Source organism: Vanessa cardui, chromosome 7 (assembly GCF_905220365.1).
Source record: "Vanessa cardui chromosome 7, ilVanCard2.1, whole genome shotgun sequence".
NCBI lineage: Eukaryota > Metazoa > Arthropoda > Insecta > Lepidoptera > Nymphalidae > Vanessa > Vanessa cardui.
The window spans coordinates 6,145,162-6,159,643 of record NC_061129.1 but is presented as its reverse complement, the minus strand read 5'-3'; the positions used below and the strand labels follow the sequence as shown (position 1 = coordinate 6,159,643).

Genomic DNA, 14,482 nt, shown 5'->3' with positions numbered 1-14,482 from the left:
CCTTGGGCTGTTCTCGTCCCCACTCCAAGCACAGGTATTAAGCTTAATTGGAGGGGTAAATTGGAATTCGTTAAAAAAGGGATATTGTTACTTTTCCTTCAATAATATGTCATTAATATATAAGCAAATATAACTAACAAGGTTTGTCTTATCAAGTTTGTATCGTCATACATCTGAATAAAAGACGGACTCACTTGCATTTTTTACGTTTCGTTCAAGCTTTAAATAAAAATGAGAAACCATAAAGTTAAGACCACAGAATAAAAAATAAATTTGACAATCTAATCCCACACCATCTAGGTATATTTTTAACAAGTCTTCTTTATAATTAAATGAGAACAGGGCGTCATATATAGCAATACTTCGATAATGTCAAATTTCAGCATAAATGTAATTTTTTCATTAACATTTTTCTCCGATTTATCACTTTAGACACTAAAAAAAAGTCTATATATACGGCATTCAGGATACCCCAATCAACTTTCAATCAAAATCGATTCAGCCCGTTTGCCGAGAAATTCTAGGTCGATTGTCTAATTTATAATATTAGTACGGATATCATGTAGATACAAATTTGTAAAAAGTGTTTAATTATTTAGCATCATATTTAAACAAATTCTTACGAAGACATACTAACAATTTATTTCGAAACTAGATCTCGGCATCAAATGGATCGATCGATATTTATGTTATAATTACGGATTTTCTATTTCTGTATAGTTTATTTACTTTATTTGACACGGTATTTATCGCGAAAAAAAATATGTAGTTATAGAGGGTAGTTTATCACTTGTGAAGCAGGTCGACCGGCGGAGCTCGGTGACTTGCGCCGAGACTTAATGCGCCTCATCACGCGACTCCGACACGGCATTTGACAAATTTCAAACTACGTTTAAAACTCAGATTGGCGACCAAAGGCAACTCTAGCCTACATATAAACAAAACACGTAATTATTTTATATCTATACGAAAACTTTAATCTAAAAGGTACCGTAACATCGAATCAGCATAATACGTTTATTAATATGCCAAATTATCTCTAAACTGAAAATATTATACTTATATAAATATTAATGCTTGTTTTTCTCCGTATTCTAAGCGTTCACGCATCGTTAATGCGATTAAATTGAAATTTTCTACCGTTGTTGTTGGCGCATGTGTATAGATTTCTGGTAACGAACTATCAATGTAATATGTACGGTGGGTGCGCGAGTATCCGATAAATTTTTAATAAAATTCCAATAATAATATTTTCTGTAAGAATTGTTTTATAAAGCTAAATAATTTGTTTGAACGCGCTAATCTCATTTCGGATTCGGATTTTCTTTCAAATTAAACTGCTATAATTATTTTTGAAGATACAATGTCCTAAAAAACACCTTATAATGTTATATAGTTTCACAAAGAACTTGGGCTCGATTGTATGTTTATATATTTGCACATTTTTAAACTTATTATGTGAATATAAAGGGAAAGAACATTTTACGCTTGCTTATAAGAACCTGAAAAATGTATAAATGCACAAAAAAGTCTTCAAAATATCAACAGCAAATTTGTGACTGCAAATATTTCATTTATAATAATTAATTAATCGTAAACAATTTTATGTTATAAAACTAAACTTTACTTACATGAGTCGCACAGTGATCATCCTCTTAAAAATAAATAACATATTTCTTGAATGTAAAAAAGGTAGATTACTTTCAGAGCAGACTTTTTTGAAATCTAAAAAGATGGGAAAATGTCTTGTAAGACGTATTAGCTTAATAGATGGATAGTTCGCTTGTTTTGATACTGTTTTTATTACATGTAGTGTATATGAATTTGTAATTGTATATTTAATATTTGGTTAGACTAAATAAATCTGATCATTAAAGAAAATTTGGTTATACCTTTTTTCGCCAATGCGATGTGGCAACGGAGAGCTAATAATATTATAAAACAATTATTTTCTTGTTTTCAGACAAAGGCCTTCAATACCGTTAATATTCAGTTAACAATTGTTTGTTTATGTAAAATTTACGTTTTTCATTTTCTCAAACCATTGTAATACGTACTTGTTCATTGGATGTTTTGAAAAACATTTTTCACGCGGTATATTTGGGCAAATAGTTTTATGTCAGCCATTTCGACTTTTATTTTATTTTTCGTTTATTTTCCCTTGCGCGGCCGTAAAACGTACCTGGGCTCGCTCGCGGGGATAACGGAGCGGGCTCACGAAAAATTTATTATTGAGACCTTTTCGCCCGGGCTCCATCGACAGACATTGCGAAGGCGAAAGTTATGAATGACACATGTTTTGAAATATTACCTGCAGTGAACTGCTTCTCGAGAAGAAAATTTCATAGGATGAGAAGTTTATTTGTCGTGAAATATGTGGGAGTTTTATGAGAGTGGGACTTTTACAATGCTACGGATCAAGCAATTTCAGTGTTCGGTCTGTATTGCGTAGTAATAAGTCAGAAGGATAGCGAATAAAACGTGAGGTGAGACAAATTGGATGAGAAACTTTATTATTGTATCTATAGCCTCAGTTTCATTTATTTAACGAGAAGTTATTGCGAACAAGGTGTCTTCGAGGGCTAGGGTTCGTTATTTTATTACGTCATGACTTACTTTTATATTCACTCGTCGCAAGACCACTCCTAATCAGATATCTCGCGAATGAATTTGATATGTTCCTTTGTTATATAATTTAATTTGGAACATATCGATTTCGAGCTGGTGACTCGGAGAAGATAAACATTTTTATTCTTCTATTCATGTCATTCATATCATATTCATTTATAATATTAATATTACTATTCTCTAAATGATATAAATTCATGTATTTGCAATGTCGAAAGCGTACTAACTAAGCATAGTAACATAAGTATGCAATTAAAGAACCTTATGAGTCGTTCTATGGAAGTTATAAGGGATGTTTCGTTCAATCGGATAAAGTTCCCAAACTTGGAATAACAAACATAATTTTACCAAGTAAACTCAATTTATATATAAAGTACAGCGAGCTATTTGACGTAAATAACAATTTATCCCAAATGTCATTCGCCCGAGGGCTAACATAAACAACTTAGTCATCACCCGCCCAGCGATATGTTTCCCAGTGAAATTAGCGCCAACTTGCTTCGTCCCCGACCTCTGTTTTATTCAGGCACTTGGGAATCCGGTATAATGAAAAAAATGTTATGTGTTGTTGTTTTTTTTGCCAATTTCGAAATTCGTACACACGACCTTCTTGGGTCTCATATTAACATTTACCTATATTTATTAAATACAATATATAGCTAGCAAAAAGAAAAACTGACTTTAATAATCCTTTTTATAGAAATGTACCCTAAATAACATAATTAGGATAACGATTAGGATTAAAATGAAACGGATCGTATACGTTTTATCGTTAAGTAATCCTTTCTATATAAACCTGCGTGTTTTTATATGTTTGATTCAACTGTCTTAATCGAAAGTTATTTTTGGACATAGCTAATATCAAAATTACTAAAATAAAAGCCAAAATAGTATGTTTCGACGTTATTCATTAAGGACTTTAATGAATAATTGAAAACGGCCACAATTGTGTTAAACAGAAAGCATAATTAAAGTATAGAGTGGACAATCGTCGCTTTTCCGGCGCCATCGCTCTGAGTCATAGCCGATCGACGCGCGGTTCGCGGAATTCGCTAACCCTCTACACAACAGAGGGGGTGCCTTCGCTAATGACTGTCGGACAACGTCGCCGCGCCGCCGCCGCCTCCGCCATCGACGCACCGTCCGAATGCAATCAGAGCAGCGTGCAAAATTACACCCTCAAAACTATTACATTTAAACTCTTAATTCCTTAGTCCCTAGCGCCATTTTGCAATTCAATGCGTGTTTATATGCAGCCTTTCAATCGGCACTGTTATTTTGATAAATATGCATGAACTAGCGAAACCGGCTGCGCGGGTAACATAAAACGCCATCGTGAAAATTTAATATCATTTCCTGGCAGTCCGCGTAATGAGTCATATCCGCCGAAGGGTTAATTTTTTTGCGATATCGCTACACTAAATCTTCAATTTCATATATTTTGGGAATTAAAAAATAAACACGTAGGGTTCACGAACGATAATTATTATTACGCAATGTTTTAGTATCACACCTTTAAATTAAATTATGTAAGTCTTTTAAATCAACACGTAGTTTATACCTACTGTTTTAATTTGTATATTTTTTTACTTACACAAAGATCAACAAACAGTAGTTAATTGATAGAGAATTAGTTGGATTGGATTATAGTATTTATTGTATCAATTAATGGAATTGGATTTTCGCTAGTTAAACATTTACGGCTAGTAATTACTGGTTTTGATTGTCTTTTTTATAATGCAATATAATTATTTATTTTTACTTGGAAATCAGGGTAATTAACATCATTCGATAAATTTATCTTCACATTGCATATTCTAATACAACCATAAATATATAAATAACAGTATTTTATTAAATAAGCTTTTAATGTTGGTTTTCTGTGTTTTACCAAAATAAAGAGCTGAGCTGTGGTTTCGCTTTTTTGACGGCAATCTTTGCAGGTTATTTCACCAATGTGTTTCAATGCGGGTTGGTGGATAGAATTATTATTTTCCTTAAACGTTAATCATGAGATGGATATTAAACAAAATTTAAATATGACAATTCAGTGGTACATGACCAGACTTGATCCCGGAAACGTTGGTTAAAATTCACGTGTTCCAACAACTGGGTTGTCTTAGTTCGTGTTCACTTTACATCATATTTATGTTTATATGTATATGTAATTTAAATACTCTTCTGGCTACGTCACACAAGACGACTTCAATGTAAAAACAAGCTGATAAAATTTGTCCATAATAATAATTGAATCGAAAGTGTTACAAATAATGTCAAGCACTGTCGATGTCTTTGTTAGCTCTTTGACCTTCTACAAAAATACATTCGATGAAGTCAAATGACAGGCATTTTAGGTACATTCACTTTGCAAGCTACCTTGGCCCACGCAAGGTAATTCAGTGATATTATAACGTTCTATCCACCAATGACGCCTTCGAAAGTACCTAGTACTTATTCAAGCAAATCCGGTTCGAGTTGAGGTGCCAAACGCAACATTTTTATCGGGGCTCCAATTAAAAAAAATGCAGTGTAATTTTTTTATTTTCTAAATTTCCATTATCCATCCGATTTATCAGACGATAAACATGTAAAGTAAAAAGATAATAAGCTCATTTGTCATTTAATATTTAATATCTTTAATATGTACCTAATTTCCTGTATTAGTATAAGACGAACATCCTCAAGACTACTTTTGGTTTTGTGTGTTTTATTACTCCAGTCGATGTTAATACTTCTTTTAATTAATAACACCTTTTTTATAGTGCGGGTATTTACTTGGCTCAAAAATATATTAAGGTTTGATATTAAAAAAACATGCGAGTAAAACTAACTATGCATGTCCAATATGCTCGATCTAAATTTGCTGGACAGATATAAAACAAGAGTGCCAGCGCAAATATAGTTTTTAGGAACAAAAGCAACTCCCCGTGCGAGCTTTAAGTTAGCCCAGAGAAAGCCAAACTTAATTTTGCGTATTGTACCTACTAAACTAGTTTTACATTATGAGCCTTATTAAAAACTACAGTGTCTAATCGAAATATATCTTATTTAGTATATTTTTTACAAATTAAAACGGTTATCAACATAACAAGTACGAAATCATTTTGAAATGTCAGCAAACAAGTTTGCATCGTTCCCTTGGATACAACTTGACGTTCATTACTTTGCAACTGTAATACGATAGCTTTCAATATACCTAAGGTATACGCGTAAATGTCTTAAGATTATAGTAAAGACTCAGGTCCGAAAAGTAATATGTAACGAGAAAGATCATTTCATTCCAGTAATGGAACGTTATAGTTTTATTTAAAGACATTCATATCAGTATACATATATTGTGGATAGGTAAACGTAATTTAAACTGTTAATATGATTATGTAATACTCATACCGCGATATTGTTGTTATTATTTTAAGAGGATAGGTTTAACTGCAGTGTGCAGGCAGATGACCCGGCTAATGGACCGGTCGCGGGGCCGACGGTGCTGCTTAGCGACCGACTTTGGTATGAGGGCTCTTTCGCAAACTGGTTTTTGAGTGCACGCCATTATTGCCGTTCCCCCTACCCCCCCCCCCCCCCTCGTTTTCTGCGTCTGATTTTATCAAGAGATTAAGTTATTTATTTTAACTCAATTTTTTATGGATTAAAACGAATACTGAAAATATTAATCCAAACTAGGTCGAACGATTTTATTGGATCTGATTGATAAATCTGATTCAAGTAGAATATTAATTTATACATACATACGTAATTAGTATGTTTCAGTTTAGGTTCAACTTTCAATTCAAATGACTTAACAAAATGTTTCTTTTATTGTTAGTATTATTTACGTTCACAGATAATGTTTTATAAATTAATATATTTAATTTAAGATGGACTCATTATTGATATTTTCTTCGTAATTTGCACGGCTTATGCGCAGCCGCCGGCCTTCTGGCGAGAGAAAGTGCACAGACAATGCTCTACTTTCCACTTAAGGCGAACATGACGTTGCAATATGAGATTATAACTGTGCATATGTTAATATTAAGACAATAATACGGCTTAACAATAAGATTATACGTATATAATTTGTAAATTCTGTAGCAATCTAGTTAAGAAATTAGTACAGGTTGTAGAATCGATTATCACGGACGATAACATCGAGATGCGAGCCAGTCTCATTACAAGTAGAACAAGAGGAACTTAGATGGATTATTGTGCTATAACTAGAATAGTCTATGCAATCGTGGGCGTGTGGCGCCTGAAGTCGTCCGCGTGGGCGATACGAGCCTGAATTTACTTGTTTTATTACTCCTATGCAATTCCTTTGTATGGTAACTCATAAATTTATGCGTGTAGCCTTATGATATGATAATGCTCTGAATATTTTTAATGTAGTCTTCTTCTTGTTGGTTATGTATACATTTTCATATTTTATACATGATATTTATAAAAACATATTTTTAAATTTATTAATAAATGCAAAACGAATGCCATTTTAAAATGCACCAGTCTTTGTATTTTCTCGTGATCTATTTTGCTTAGTAATTCAACTCACCAGTTATCGGTTTTGATCTAACTTATAACTTCCTAAGCTTTCAAGCCTTCCCATAAAAAAGCTACTTCTAGTTTACAGATAATTCTCGGCGTTGGTGCTATTTAAAATATAATTCTGTTTAATTCTTTTTTTTGTTTTTATTTAATTAAAATATTTAACACAAAAGGAAATAGTTTTTTTTTCTTTTAAAATCTAAGCGTGTTTCCATTACAAATTATCTTATTTATCTGTCAATTACTATCGGTAACTGATCAAGGCCTTCGAGGTGTTTCAACTCTAATCTTCCTGGGTGCCTAACATCAGCAATCTCCTCCAATCGAGCCATTTGCATGCGAGTCGTGGGCGGGCACCGCCTACCCACGGTTACACGGATCGTAAATTTTGTCCTTTTACTTCTAAGTTCCAGGAGGGATTTTTTTTCCAGAGGAGCAGATGTCCATTTTTCCGTAAAAGGTTAATTTATAGCAAGTTGCGGCAATGTTCCTAAAATAAGTTAAAATTAAAGGACACCCCGCATGCGAATGTTAACCTCATTTTTGTAAAATAAGAATCCTTTCCCTTGCTTATGTAAATAATTTAAATAAAAACTGCAACTCTTTGTTAGTAATATTAAAATAATACATATATGCGCTGTACGTAAACATATAATTTAATCTGTCTTAAAAGGTTTTCGTTCTAGTTGAGATCATACAGCTATTTTATTGTGATTGAAAGAATAATGAAAGGAGTAACGAACGCGAAGTTTGATACAATCAGAAAGACCATTCGCGGCACCAGCACGATTCACTTTCTAGTTAGCGCAAGAGGCTGCCATTGTTGGCCGAGTCTAATTTATCTAATGTAAAAGTCGTTTCGACCTTTATTATTTTCTTTATTCTAAAAAAAAAACTAAAAACTGTTTGATAACTCATTTAACACTTTACTTATTATCTAAGAACTCGACGAGAAATGTACAGATACGCAATTGGTTTCAAATATTGCATTGCCCATTCTGACTCATGCTTTTAGCGATTGTAGTTTTGAAATCCAATTTGTCCTATTGGTTAAAAATAAATTATAATGCAATTCTTTGCCATCAACTTTATTTATATTTGAGCGTATGTTAGTTTTCTTAGAATTACGGATACAGTTTGATTTGTTAATAATTGTTACTTAATTATTTTTTCTTATGTTGTGTAATTATAATTGATGCACATCGTAAGAAAGATGATTTTTTTAATATATAATTAAACGGATGGGCAGGAAGGTTGTCACCATCACCAATAGATATTGGCGCCAATTCACCACAAACCTGGGAAACTCAGATGATATGTCCTTTGTGTCTGTAGTTACACTCTTTCCTTACAAATCTGAAAATTACAAAGTATGCTTGTTGGCGGTAGAATTTCTTATGTGGTAACCAACCATATGGAGTTTGCACAACGTCGTACCATCAAGTATTTATAAATTAGTATTAAAATTACAAATGTATTTCATACCAAACAACCTACTATTTTTGTATATTGAATCTATAAGCCCGCACTAGATAAACAATAAATAAGCTCTCACTTAGCAGGACATTTAGAGTTTGATACATTTTTACTTTATAAGATGTTTTTTTTTATATATCCCCTTTTGGGACGTGCTTTTGAAACATGTAATTCTAGCCTTCATATTCACATTCATGTTTAAAATTTTTAATCGATAATTTTGAGTATATATATTAACAAATATGTGTTTTACAATCTTATTCGCAAGATTCAATGAAGTTATCCCTCATTTATATTCCAGAGTATTAAATAAATAAATAAATAAATATGAGACAACATCACATACATTACTCTGATCCCAATGTAAGTAGCTAAAGCACTTGTGTTATGGAAAATCAGAAGTAACGAAGGTACCACAAACATCCAGACCCAAGACAACATAGAAAACTTATGGTAATCTACATCGACTCGGCCGGGAATCGAACCCGGGACCTCAACGTGGCGTACCCATGAAAACCGGTGTACACACCACACGACCACGGAGGTCGAGATAGATTGAAACTTATCGTCTAAAATTTTATACATATTTGTTTTATCCAGAGACACCAGCTTCGTTCATAATGAGATCTTAGTGCACGTATTCCAGTGACTAATTAGAAATTATGTGTAGAACGATATTCGAGTCATTAACGAGAATAAAAAACAATATTAAACCGCGACGGCGCTGCACAGTCATTCGATTACTCAGCGTATAATTTTGTCCTCACGAGTAAACAGGAATTAGCTTAGGGAATAAATCTATCAATAAATATTTACAGGAACATTGTCAGACGATTCGCTTTGATGAACACAATGCCTCGGTAAAATATTGCAGGCGGCTTACTCATCGGCTAAATACTTAAATCTGTCTTAAGTACAACGAAGTGTATTAATGCTTGTATATTTTACTTTCGAAAATCAAAGAATGAAAAAAATACGCAAATTATTTAAATTAGGTACTTAACTATATGAGATCGTAATTGATGGCGCTCATTTCTTTTAAATATAACTCTCATAAATCATAAGCCTTCATCGCAAACGTCATGCAAACATCCGCATCGTCTAATTATAAATACGACATATCTTAATAGTAAAATAATCCCATTGTTCGTTCGGTATGTTAGATACACTTGTGAACAAGTTATGCATGCACTAGTTGAACGGTTAAGTAAGCTTGAGCACTTGAATATAAGTTTGACTAGTTTTAAAACATGTTCAAAGGCATTGTTCGGCGTTCATTAGGAACTTATAGCTCCTAATGAACTGTGAGCACTCGAATCGTCCAGTCGGTCTGAAAGCTCAAATCAGTAATGTGACGCTTTCACAAACAGATTAGTTGGTGTGCAATTAGAGTGCGGTGCTTGCGGCGCGCGCTAAGTGCCGCCCAACGGATTACGCCTTCGTGTTTGCTCACCGCCGAAGTGGACGTTTAGCGATCACCTCGCTAATGCCTACTGTTCGCTTATTGATCTCTGAATCATTAATGATATACTAGGAAACTCCTAAGCTCATCTCTCTTGTAACGAACGCTCCACAGACTCTATCAGTACTTCAATATCTATGTTAAAACGATGGTATTGCAAATATAATATTTATTATCTCATAATCTCATTTAAACTTTCAATGACAGAATTTAAAAAAAAAAAACAAGTTTTTTCGAAATATATTATTTTATCTATTATTACATATTACACAAGATTTGTGTTGATTGATTAGACAACAATACACGTGCAAGGGCAAAGAGTGTCGCAATGACATGCAACGTCATAGAGCTCATGGAAAAAAAAAATAAGTTGACATAAGGACTAATTACATACGTCCATATATGTTATGTAGGCTTTGTAAGAGTCAGTCACCTCGCTGCAGCGGTGGGGGCGAGCACGTGGGCTCTTGCCAATGAACTTGAGTGCGACGACTGCCGCGCCGCATGCTAATCTCGTGTGTACCAATCGCCAAAAGAATGTAATCAATTGCTTTGGTAAACAAAAAAAGTTTTTCTACTGAAATATCGATAGTGATATTCAACAAGAACACCTTTAAAGAGTATTAAACAGAAATCGACAATTTGCATTCAGGATTGAGACTCCTTGAGGCAAATAGATGCTTTTCTCCACTAAGTTTGAATTAATTTTACATTTGAACATCTAACATTTTTAATTTCAAACGATGAGTCAATATAAAAAAAATGCAAGCAAGGAAATATTGTTTCTTATTTTTTTTTATTTACTTAATACTTTGCCGAAGAAAAAGTATTTCTTATGAGATGTGTAAGGGTCATTTTTCAGAAGAGAAATCAAGTTTTAGTTGCAACATTATTCAACATGTTAGTTTTTGTTTTCATAAATAATATTCGGTTTATGTTTCCAAGATTAATATTTTATATTGTTCAGAATTCACAAAATACCAGTTCTATAACTTTTACAAAAATTTAATTAAAACATTGTTACGGTACAATCGTGTTGAAAGTTTATTATACTCAGTCACACCTACAATACAGGGCTAAATTCCTAATAACCTAAATATTAATTTCATTTAGCCCCACATCGATTCTACATCACGCACATTACTATAAAATTTATTACACGCGCTACCTTATATATGTTTTTCGAGACTGGTTCAAATGAATTTATTTTTTAGTCTGCACTAAAAAAACTAAAAAATCTTCTTTTGTTTGAATGTTTTTACTAATAATTTATTTTGTAATCTGTTTAGTTTGTTTGTTTTTTGTGTTATGTTTTAATTACTCAACCGATAAGCATAAAATTTTGAATTTATTTTTGGTACCTAACCCTTTAATATAAAGAGAAAACATACGTGTTACTGTTTCATACTGAAAGTTCTCTTTGCTCGAGGAACATGTGTTTCTAACACCGCTACTACTGAAAAAAAAAAGCTTATCAGATATAACATAAGGGTTAAGTTGATTGTATGTAAATCTATAAATAGTAGCTACAGATTTTTTCTTTTCGTTATTGCTATTTCAATAGTTCAACATAAATAGTCATATTTGGGCAGTATATATTTGGCGTTTAAAATATACGTAAAGCCTCTTTAAACGTGACTAAGCGTCAGTCAGTGTGCTTTTTATACAATGCGTCGTATGGTCGTATAAAATGGACAAATTAATGGTATCGCGTGGGAAGGCCTAATCGGTTGTTTGGTTTGTTCATCCATTTCGTCTTGTTTATCGATTAGTTAAGAATCCGCGCCCATGGGCCAACTTATGTCATTTGGCCGGGAGTCAAGGACGACGACGCGCGGCTCGTCGGTGCCACGCCGACCTTATTTGGCGATTGGTGGGCACCAGTTTTACGACTTTGCTTTTTTCCTACGCCCTGTTTCCATGTTGACTACAATTTTCATAATATATGTTCATTTTTATACCGTATATACAAGGACTTCTAGTTATTGAGTTCACAATCATTCGATGATTAGATTAAAATGTATAGCTTGCTTCGAAATGAAAATTATATTCAAGTCGAATAGTCTGAATATAAAAACACGAAAGAGATAAATAAATTGTTCAAAAATTCAAAACACTGAGCTAAACTTACGTCACTAATCCACCGCGTTGACGCCGATGTTTAAAGTTCACGTAGTCTAATCCCGTCCCCTGAACGACCCCGAGAAGATGGAAAAATCTCGGAAGACTCACATCAAATTACCAGCTTTAAAGCGTAGTAAATTCCCTGGGGCCTCAAAACGACACACCTTACCTTTCAGTGGCGCCCCTAAAAATGACGGTGTGTCCTCCGGGAAGTTTGCAAGGTTCGGGTGCGCACGTGCTTTTGTCATACTTTAGTCGAGTTTTACTTTAGACGCGCTACGCACTTCGATCAAGTCTTAGAGTTTCTTTAACTAATTCTTGTTTGAAGTTTTAAAAAATATTTCAAGATTCAGTATCTTATAAAATAGGTAAAAAAATCTACCAGTCCTTTTCGTTCAACCCGACATACATTCGCTTACGTTCTATTTTGTTCAAAATTTATCTGAAACGTAGTGGTTACGATGGTTAGTAAATAAGCAAACATTTTAAAAATAAAAATATCTACCTTTTTTCTACTCCACGCCTGTCCTTTATACCGAATACAAAAATGAATCCATTCAATATGATGTAGCGACATACACTTTTAGTTTATTTTTTATCTAAGCATAAACTCCAAAAGTTGCCTTTTCAATTCTGTCAGTTATGATTTTACTGTAAAAAGACGAACCGTTTTGCCGCCGCGAGCAAAAACATTTCACAATATTCACATTTGACGCTTACGTAAAAGCATATTTCAGCCTTCGCTCTTCAAAATGATTAGCGTGCGGTAGAGGTATTATCAGAGTCGTGCTAAGAGACATGTTAGTTAATTTACTTTGTTAAATTGATTTACAAAATCTTCTGCGGCTTATTATAATTTAATACATACATTTTGTTCGAGTATTGTGTGTTCTAAATTTAAATGTAACGATGAAATAGTATTTAATTCTCATTCGAAAATTAATTTAATGTATTATAATTATTAGTAAGCATACTTATTCCGAAATTCGTACTTTGTGTTAACGTTTTAATTCAACTATAACTAATTAGAGTTGAAGCTGAAATGCTCACCTCGCAGCGCTCAGCTTACCGGCGGATGTCACAAATCCTAGCCAAGGGCCGGGTAAGCAAATAGCTATGTTTACCTGACTCCGCCCGTCGCCGCGCCGCAGTCATTGCGATTCATAATAACGCCTTTTATTTCCGTAACTAGCTACGACGCTCTCATTTTGTCGGTTAACGCGTATTGTGACACGGCGAAACGAATGCCGCCCCGTAATGGAGTTTTTAAGCGCAGCTTTTTCGCTTCGTATTGCAAAACGTGTTTATGTAACTAGAATGGTTACGTGATTGCGCAGTTAATATTACAGGAGCCTCATTTATTGTTTTACACCGTGTCACGATTTATTGCATTGTTAAGTTTCATAAGTGAGATGCATTCTCGTCCTCGAATATGGATGAAATTCAATTAGTTAAAATTTTACTAAAAAAAATGATAAACCGACTTAACATGAGGTGAATTACTTAAAACAAAACTGTAGATAGATTTTTACTTCAATAAAATAAGTACTTAACTAGGTAAGCGATATCCACAAAACATAAATAAAACGTTAAAGTATTTATGTGACTGATGAATGATACTTCGTAATGTTTTTATCAACAGTGTGTGCGTGAAGCTGGGGTGCCTCCTATACGCGTTCCAAACTTCAATTTAAGCAGAACTCGGCAAGAAGCCGCGTTGAGAGGCTATTGCGAGTTTAACATTGGTATAATTTGCCGGGCATATTGGAAAACTTGTAATTGGTTTAGTTTTATATTCGCGAGGCAATGTGTGCTGAGCAAACTTAAATGATATCACTTAAGAATTGATCTTCACCTCTAATAACGTTCTTAGTTATAATTTACTAGTTTCCGCCCATAACGCAGCCTGCTTGAAAAGGGGGGTGTGCTTAGGCGTGTGACTAACATTTATGTCCTTTTCTGTATCACTGACAACGTGTATGCAAAGATACATGGTAATTGGTTGAGTAGTTACGAAGCAAAAGCGTAACAAACAGACGCACTTTTAAATTAATAATATTACTTGTAATTGTTAATATTGATTATAAAATATATTTAACCTTGCTTCAAATGCTAATGTCTTAATTCTTCTTTTCAGATTTTGGCTCGGAGTCATATAATATTTTCAACGAGTTCGCCCAAAAAGTAAGTTATTATGCTATTTTTACTACCTACATACAAAAATAACACGAAAATGTACATACGAAAAATAAGATTTTC

General features: G+C 33.5%; 1 protein-coding gene across 1 annotated transcript in view; it reads left to right on the top strand.

Annotated features, from left to right (window-relative positions):
• LOC124530820 (muscleblind-like protein 3) overlaps positions 1–14,482 on the top strand; it is a 104,024-nt gene that overhangs the window by 7,790 nt on the left and 81,752 nt on the right. The window contains exon 2 of the mRNA XM_047105137.1: positions 14,361–14,407. The gene's annotated coding sequence lies outside the window, so the exon portion shown is untranslated. The remainder of the gene's footprint in view (positions 1–14,360; positions 14,408–14,482) is intronic.